This window comes from Schistocerca piceifrons, chromosome 2, assembly GCF_021461385.2.
Source record: "Schistocerca piceifrons isolate TAMUIC-IGC-003096 chromosome 2, iqSchPice1.1, whole genome shotgun sequence".
Classification (NCBI taxonomy): Eukaryota; Metazoa; Arthropoda; class Insecta; order Orthoptera; family Acrididae; genus Schistocerca; species Schistocerca piceifrons.
In genome coordinates this window covers 306,359,076-306,369,511 of record NC_060139.1, presented here as the reverse complement: position 1 = coordinate 306,369,511, position 10,436 = coordinate 306,359,076, and positions in this window count along the sequence as shown.

Below are 10,436 nucleotides of genomic sequence, written 5' to 3'. Positions count from 1 at the left end.
ATAATGGAAAATCCAGAATGGAATGTAACAATATTATGAGAAGGAAAGTTCGCATATAGGCACAACAACATTGTGAGAGTCTATTTGTCGTGCCTATCTGCAACTCAGTATGTCCGCTATGTGGTGAGTAGCAACTTTCCTTCTCATAGTCTTATATGAATGTCCCTTATCTTACCAAAATTTCTCTTTCCTGAAAGATAATATAACATTTGGACAAAAATAGCCTTTACAAATGCCTCAGAGAGTTTACATAAATAGAGAAAGAATTCAGATAATTGATACACATGTATTGAGCATCATGAGTATCCTATCAGAGTACATCAGTTCCAGACAGTATCTCAGACTGAATTACATAAGTTTCTGGTGGCAACTCCTTCTACTCCTCTACTTACACGTAAATTCAATCTTTAGATTATTGTATAATTAGAATTAACACTGTGATAAACAGTTTTTGTAATACTAAGTCATTTTATGGTAACAAACTTAAATAAATTTAAATGTGCATCATTAACTGAATTTTCTATCTATGCCTGGTAGGTAATGATAGCAATATGAAATGGGAAACACTTCCTACTGTTCTGCAAAATTATATTCCTTTCGTTATGAACTAGATTTCAGCTTCTTAGGGTATTGTCCAGGATTTGAGGTTGGTTCATAAGCAAATACATATAATGAGGAAGTGTTTCCTAATTAATATTATTAAATGTATTCAATAGACTTATTTCTTACAAACATGAGCTACACAATCTGATTTCAATAGAAAACAAGCGTTAAATGAAGTAATAATTGTACCATGTCATATGCCACAAGGCAACAAAAACATTTAGTTCAAGAGGGGACACTGACTTTGCTGTTATTTAGTTCTTGTTGTGTCATTTATTGTGTCCTCAACACCGGTATCAAAATTTTTGTCCAAAATATAGACAGTCTGTCAAAGTGCCTGTACTTATTTGGATATAAAACCATAAAATTTCAATTTTTGATGGTTTAAATACTCCTGTGATGATAAAAATTCTAAGGCCAGAAAATTAGAGGACACATAAATTTTTGTTCCCTTAATAATAAAAGATACTTTTTTACTACATAGTGACATATGTCATTATGTTCAAAATGCAAATCTGAAATACCCTCTATAAATGCCTCAGAGAGATTACATTAATAGAAAAAGAAGTCAGAGCATGGAGAGGATTAATCAAATTTGAAGATGGCAATCAAATGTCAAAAAGAGTAATGTGAACATTGTAATTATTATGTGATCTTGATGTAAGAAAATATTATATCAGTAACAACAGTTACAATATACATGCCTCCATCTGGTAGTTTTGAATTGTATATACGAAATAACTTTATGCATTATTAAATATTTTGACTTTCAAGTGGAATGAGGTAATATTAAATTGAGATTTCGTTTTTAATTTTGTAGAGCATAAATATTCCATAATTGCATCTGAACCAGCTGTCATTTCATATAACCTAGCTCCCCTCAATACTTTGTAACTGGGTTAATGGGAACCAGCAGCAGTGATACTGATGAAATTTTTAAAAATGCATTAACACTGCAAAGTGATAATGTAATTCCCATATTTATTACCTCTCAGATCACAATGGTCAATTGCCAACGTTCAGTGTCAGAGTGCATGACATAAATAAAAATCAGAAAACTCCAAGGGTAATAACTGAAAAAAGAATTCAGTAATTCAAGAAGAATTTGCTGAATATTTACAGGAAAGATGTCCACAACACCTGCATTGTGAATCTAAAATGTAACTTGTTCTGTAACAGAGTCATAGGCTAACTTGAAAACTGCTTTCCTAAGAAATTAACTGTTGGAAGCAGTTCAAATGCACCTAAACTGATGATCACAAATGGATCAGAATTTCATTGGGAACTTGGAGAAGAATCTATTTGGCACCAAGGGACATGGACGACGACAAGGTAACTCATCATTGAGTAAAAGACTGTTCATTGCACAAAAGCATGTAATCAGAATAATTGCTGGAGCTCATCCAAGATCATCCTGCAGACACTTATTTAAAGAGCTAGGAATCTTCACTGTAGCCTCACAATATATATATATATATATATATATATATATATATATATATATACGTATGAAATTTGTTATTAACAATCCGAACGAATTCAAAAGTAATAGCAGTGTACATGGCTACAGCACTAGGAGAAAAGGATGATCTTCACTACTCAAGGTTACATCTAACTTTGGTTCAGAAGGGGGTTAAATTATGCTGCCACAAAAGTCTTTGGTTACTTACCTAATAGCATCGAAAGCCTGACAGATAGCCATATAGCATTTAAAAGGAAATTAAAAGAATTTCTTAATGGCAACTCCTTCTACTCATTAGATGAATTTTTGGATATAGTAAGTGGGTAATTTCCCTAACACCCCAAAAAAATATTAAAAATATTAAGTGTCATGTAATATTTTGTGTAATGTAATATCTTGTATAGACACCTTTTATTAACCTTACACATTCCACATCATTACAAAGTGTTGTATTCATCACCTATGGAACAAGTACTAATCTAATCTAATCTCTGAAACAAGGTTAAATCACATTACAAACTGTGCTGCAAAATTCTAAACAAAGTCATCAGAGAATTAAAATGCATGCAGTTTCAAGAAAAGTAAACTCCTCCATCATTTAAAAAAGCTATTTTGAACATAGTACACAATGAGATAGGAAAAACAAATCAATAAAATGAATAAATTTCTTTAAAGGTAGAAAATAACCTTATCAAAGATAGCCCTAAAATTACAGGAACTTTTATAACTTTTACTGACAGTATCAAACAATTTAAGTTTGAACACTTCTTTAGCAGACAGCCTACAATTCCTAAGAAAAATCTTACAAAACTAACAAGATAAAATTCAACTACATCCATTACTCCAAAAGGAATTTGCAGCGCTATCAACCCTCATAAAAATAAATGCTCGAATGATCATGATGAAATCAGAAGTAAAATAATGAAATGCTGCTCTCCTGAGCTCAGTGATATATCGAATTATTTGTTTCATGAATCATTCCATAGCAGCACTTTCCCAGAAAGAATTAAACATTTATTTTAAGTCGCTTCATAAAAAGGGACAAAACATTCGAAACGTTAATACAGAGTTCGTCAGCAGTGTCATAACTGCGAGTATTTTCAAATGTTTTCAAAAAATGATGTGCAATGGAATAATTAGGTGCTGGCAAAAGATGTTTCTGCAATACACCATGTGACATAATGGAATTGCATGATATAAATTTAAAATAGTGATACAGTCATGTTTGTTCCTATAACACAAATTACTTTTCTCATTTTCAACAGTTTCATAAAGTAGTTGTTGATGAATCTGTCAACAGTTACAGTGCTTATATTGGGCGACTAATTTCAAGCCTTATAGGTTCATTTACTTATTTATTTAGTGCCTGTATTATCACATTCATGATATTGGACTTGTCAAAGGACAGGCCAGTATAAAATATTTCATATTTACATTGTGTACAAAATCTTATCATTGGTATCAACACATCTTTGCAACAAAAACATTATTCTGCTTACATACAGATAGAAGAAAAGTTTGCAAAACCCTTTGGTTGACTTTACTAATACTATTAAATACCAGTACTTTAAAACATATGTCACAAAAGATAGGTGCATAATTATATACATGCATGAATGAAAGAAGTTTGGTTTTATCTAGGTATAGTTGATAATTATGAATTTTAGTTTAGAAAGTTATGAAGTAGATCTACAGATTCGAGCAAAATTCCAGTTATTTGTTAATGCTGTAGAAGCTGTTGTTTATTAGTAGATTTTTTAGTTCTTTTTTGAATGTATACCTGTTTTGTATTTTTTTGATGCCATCTGGCAACGCACTGTACGGAATTTTTGGTTTGTAAACAGCACTGCCCTGATATATTGATTTTCTTTGCACAGACCTATGATAAGCATCCCTGTTCCTTGGTTGATAATGTTGGATCTCACTATTCAAAGGTGAAACTTGATGGTTTTTAATGAAGCATATGCTTTCAAATATAAATATAGATGGTAAAGTCAAGATTTTTAATTCTTTAAAGATACCTCTACATGGTGCTCTGTAAGCAACATCACTTATTAATCTTAAAGTTTTCTTTTGGAGCTTAAAAGACTGCTTTTCAAAAGAGATACTTCCCTAGAACACTATTCCATTCTTCAGTGGACTATGCATGTATGCATAACAAGCACTTAACACTGTTTCAGTATGACAGCAATCTTTGAGCACTCTTAATATGTAACAGTACTTACTTGATTTTTGTTAAGCATTTATACATGTTTTCCCATCTTAGAAGCTCATCCACCCATAATCTTAAACATTTTGTGTGATTCTTTTGCTGAATTTGGCTATTCGATAATGTGCATTTTACATTGGTCCTATTTTTGTTCCTTATTTGGATTGAAGTTCATCCATACAGTTTTCGTGTCATTGACGACTAGATAGTTATCTTTAAACCATTTTTCTGCCACTTCTGCTGTTTTGTCGATTTTTTGCCGCATCTTGTAATCATTCTGTCCTTTTATAATGAAGCTGGTGTCATCAGCGAATAATATGGTATCAGCAGTTGAAAACTGTTGAGGTAGGTCATTAATAAAAATCAAGAATAACAATGGTCTCAATACTGAGCCCTGGGGCACCTCATAATTAACTTTTTTATATTGAGAATGGTACACATTTCCACCCTGAGTACTTTCTACTCTTCGTTTCCTTGACTTGAACTGCTCATAGGAAATACCACAGACACCATAATTATACAGTTTTAACAGCAGTAGATTATGATTTATGAGATCAAATGCTTTGGAAAGGTCCAAAAACAACTCACAGATCAGTTCTTTGTCCTCAATAGCTTTGTAAACAAGTTTTAGGAAACTGAAGAGAGCTGTTTGTGTAGGTTTGCCTTTTCTGAAACCATTCTATACATTTACAAGAATTTTATTTTTGTTTATGAAGTCTGACAATCCGTCATATATTATTTTATCAGTTATTTTCGAAAATACAGATAGTAATGATAGAGGTCTGGAATTTTTAATGTCAAACTTGTCACCTCGTTTGTAGACTGGTATTATTGTTGACTGCTTAAATTTACTTGGAAACACACCAGTTTCAAAGGAGTCATTGTTTATGTCCACAAGTGGAGAGACAACATTATAAGTACTATATTTAATAATTTTGTCAAGGATAACATCAAATCTGCAGGTCATTTTATTCTTTAGTTTGTTGATAGCCGATTGTACTTCTTTGGGTGTTACGGGATATAGGTAGATTTTCCTTTCATTTATTGGAGTTGTGACCATTATCTCTGGATTATATTTAGTGGTGATCAGGTTTTGGGCTACATTAATGTAATGATCATTAAGTATATTAGCTATTAGAAGTGGATCATCAATAATTTCACTTTTGTGTTTTATGATGATTTTATTACTTGCACTTTCATGTTTGCCTGTATGATTATTAATAACTTTCGACATAGATTTCATTTTGTTGTTATCCTTTCTGATATATGAATCATTGTGCTTCCTTTTTGCACTAATTATAGCTTCCCTGTGCTTGGCATATGGTTTCAAGACAGTATTTTGCTTTCCACACTTACAGTATATAGCATTCTAAGACTTTCTGATGACTCTTTGGTTTCACTTGTTATCCATGAATTTGATTTTTTGTTTATTTTCATTCTCTTCAGAGGCAATGAAATATCATAGCAGTATTTATAATTTGACAAGAACTTGTTGGATTTTATAACTATAGAACTATTGCTTTCCATGTCCCAGTCTACATTTTTAACATTAGATTAAAGACCATAATGCTGCCATCATTAATTCATCTTCTCTCAATATGTCTCCTGTTGTCACTTAAGTGCTTGATGATCAAAGAAACCTGTATCCACTACCTCAGATTTAAAGCCACATTTTGATTTGTCAGTGAATATGTGGTCTATAATACTTTCACTTTATCTGCTGTATCTGGTGGTATCTTCCACACACAAGTCCATATTGTATGTTTTTAGTAGATTAACAAGTTTTTGCCCTTTTTTACCGTTGTCCTTGAAATTAATATTGTAATCCCAAAGACTGACTGTTTAGATAGTTTAGAAGATTTTCCAAATTTTCAGAAAATAATTCAAAATTGCCAGATTTGGACCTATATATACATACAATTATAATTTTACTATCTATTAGTTCACATAAACAATATTCAAAATATTTTTCAACAAAGCAGACATTTTGAAGCCTGATTTCCTTTGATTTAATACCTGTTCTTACATATATACATGTTCCACCCCCTCTGTATATTTTCCTGCAAAAGCTGCTGACCAACTGGAAGTCTGAAATCCTAACTGCACATTTTTGTAGTTCTTGTAGCCACTGTTCAGTTATACACAAGCTAGAAATCTCCTTCAATGAACCATTCAAAAGGACATCTAGCCCATAAAAGTTATTGATTAAGCCCTGTACATTAATAATTTTTCAGTTCTATGAGAGGTATGTTTCTTGCTTGGTTACTTCTTTGAAGAGTAGCGTCTAGTCTTTTCGTTTCTGACCTGCTTTTCACCTCCTGGGGCCCTGGACTTCTTCTTGGTTGTTTTCTTCTGCAGTGGATTGAGCCATAAAAGATCGTTCATATGTCGTTTGGATGTTACCTTCTGCCTGGTGCTTTGTCGTGATCTGTTGTTTTTAATTTCTGTCCACTCTGGTACGGCTTCTTCCTCAAACATTTTACATGGTGATATTGTCTTCTGTGCTGTTTCCCTGCCATTCGTTCGTACCACTGTACGCATATTTACTGTTAACCTTTTGCTTCTTCTTCTGTTATTTTGTATACTGTGGTGATACTGTCTTCTGTGTTGCTTCCTTGTTACTTATTCGTTCCATGGTATTCATATTTACTGTTAAATTTTTAGTTTAGTCTTCTGTTATTTTCTTATAGTGTAAGCATATAGTTTTGTTGAGTGACTGATCTGCCTGTTGCAAGGAGTTAACAGAGATCAGTGACGGTGTGGTGGGATGAATCATGGCTGAATAATAAGGGTTCCTGCATAGTTTTCCCTTCCCTTTCAGCACCAAATGTAGCCCATGCTTTGTATAATCAGGCCTCCTTAAAAAGCGATTTACATCCAGTAACTTAGCGTGACTGTACTGGGAAACATATTGCACCGAGAACGTGTTTATTTTTATATTTTGTCGTTCCAGTCCGCCCTGTCATATCTGTAAGATACTGTACACAGGATCACTTTAGTGTTCGTAGATTTTGTGAGTATCATGTTCACAGTGCGTTGTTAATCCTTGATGTCTGATACTACATCATCTGTCCAAGTTAGAACAATAACACAGTCAAATTTACTGAAGTCCTTTACCTTTTTTATCAATGTTACTAACAACATTTTTCAACTGTGCGTTTGGTTTTACAACAGACATCGCAAAATATCTTGGTGGAAGCGCCTGATTTAATAAACTAGCGCAATGTTGTCCATGACTATCATATAGAAATAAAATCTTGTGTCTTGTATCTACACGCTTTCCAGTATTTAAACTTCCTTGTAGCTGTCGTTATTTATTTTACGGGAGTTACTAAACACACTTCTTGCCGATGGAAGAGCACTTTGTTTACTTGTGGAGTTTTCGTAATTTATCTTAGATAACACATCACAGCCATTGTTGTGCACTAAATTTACACTGCTTTCACACTTTTTTTATTTCCAACACTCTGTGAACTTTTTATGCACATATCTTTTGTCAACTTATCCGAATAAGTCGAGTTTTCTGTCGTCGTTTCCTCCTTCAACATCAGCTCACGTTTTTCTAATGTAAGTTTCCTAATATCCACTTTCAGTTCACTGATCATGAGTTGTAATTTAGTAACACAGTCATTTAGTTTCAATATTTCATGTTTATATTGTACACAAAGTTTAGTTTTACCAACAAAATTGGCCCTTTTTTGACGATATACACGCTATGCTTTTACACTGGCCGCCATCTTTAACTGTGTCTCACACCTTTTCTACTGAGGCTGCTTTAAAAGGGCCAGATCTTAATAATAATCAAATTGCAACACAGACATGTTTGCAGAATGAATATCACAATCCACCTGTGCTTCTTAGCAAGCTAAAATAAAACTCAGCCACAGTAGGACAGGTTTGAAAATGAGTTTGTAAGGCTGAGTTTACAAGCGCAACAAAAGTGCCGCCACAGGTAAATAGTAGCATACTGCAGTTGCAATGCAGCTGCATGTGTGAATTCCCATTTCTTAGAGGGGCAACTTAAGAGACGCAACTTTTGTCATGCGACAAAAAGTTGAACTTGGTTGTACTTTGTTGCGCCACTTTCCTTCTAACACTCCTCCCAGGTGGCAGTGTTTCAGAACGTGAGCATTCTGTCGCAGTTAACATGAAGTAATAACTGCTGTGCTTCATTTGATTTCAGTGTCTTTTCGTTTTATTACTGAAAAAATTGAAAACAGTCATCGGCAGGTATACTTTCCTAGCTTCTAGAATTACAAGAACAGCAACCTGTATTTGATTCTCTCACTCTCTCTCTCTCTCTCTCTCTCTCTCTCTCTGTGTGTGTGTGTGTGTGTGTGTGTATGTGTGTGTGTGTGTGTGTGTGTGTGTGTGTGTGTGTGTGTGTGTGTGTGGGCAATATTTGCAAACTAATGACACCCCCAAAATCTTAAGAGATTTTTAGATGAATTAGTAAACAAACTTAATGTATGTAACCAAAAAAGGGAGTCTTATAAACTCCATGATTTGTGAGACCAAGCACTGGATAAATTGTGGATTGTATGCAGGAAATAGCTATCTTGCTTGACGTGGCAGCTATTAAACTAAAAAATTTGTTATTCGAAATGAACTCATAGTACAAAGATGTTCCTCCTATATCAAAGATACCAACCACTTCCTATGTCATCTGAAATCCGTGCCTGTACCACTCCCACCACACATGCTGTTGGCCACCATTGATGCTATCTACCTCTATACCAGCATTCCCCACACACATGGTCTGACTTGCTGAACATATCCTCAGACAGTGCCCAACTGATTCCAAACCTATGACATCCTTCCTACACCCCTTAATCAATTTTATAATTACCAACAACTACTTCACCTTTGAGGGCAGACATACAAATAGACCAGGGGTACAGCCAAGGGAAACCATGATGGCTCCTTCCTAGGTCAGTCTTTTGATGGGTTGCTTGCAGGGGGCTTTACCAAGGTCCATAAGCCTTCAGCCCCTGGTTTTGTTTCGATACATTGATGATATCTTTACCATATGGACTCATGACCTGCTAAAATTCCTGGAATCTCTGATTACCTTCCCCCATTTAAATTTCACATGCTCTTATTCCGAATCCTGTGCCTCTTTCCTTGATGTTAATCTCGTCCTCACTGAAGGCCAGTTACACACTTCTGTCCACACTAAACCTACTATCAAACAACAGTACTGTACTTATATTTTGACAGTTGCTACCCTTTCCATGTCAAACGTTCACTCCCAGAAAGCCTTGGAATTTGAGGCCAATATATTTGTTCGGAGGCAGACTCTTTACAGCAATACACCATCATTCTCACCTCAGTCTTCACTGGATGTAATTACCCAAACGTCTGGAATTTATTAATCAGCTACTTTGACAAGACCATGACTTCCTAATATGATTCCCTGAAATGAGATCCATCCCCTCTGAGATTTTGCCCATATTTTGAAATACTTTGCAGCTTACAAGGTTTTATTTATTTATTTTATCCATCTTTCAGAATTAACATGCAATCGATGTTGTCAGAAAAATTACAGCTATTTATATGTTATTTTTTACATAACAAAATATTACATGGTAAAAATATAGCAGTGTTGTACCATGTTAGCTTATCACTGCCTCTACACACATATCTATACATAAAATACACAACAGTAAACCTTAATTTATCAGCATTAACATGCAATCGATGTCGTCAGAAGAATTATAACTATTTGTACACTATGTTTCATATAACAAAATATTACATGGTAAAAAATATAGCAGCGTTGTACCCTATTAGCTTATAGCTGCCTCTACACCCATATTTATACATAACAGTAAGCCTTAATTTATCAATAAATTAGGTCAACTTTACAACTATTCTGAAATTCTTCTATACTGTAGAAAGTATTTTCCTTCATCCACACATTGGTTTTAGTTTTGAAAATATTCAGTGAAACCAATTGAGCCTGTACAGATAAAGTGTTGAATAATTTTATGCCTATGTATTCATAGCTAGATTGGGTTTTCTTAAACCTGGTTTTGGGTATATCAGTCATATTTGTTTGTCAAGTATTGTGTTGATGAACAGATTTCCTTATAGTGTAGTGGTTTAAGTTTTCTTTTATGTTTAATAGACAACAATATATGTAAAAAGATGGGACTTTGA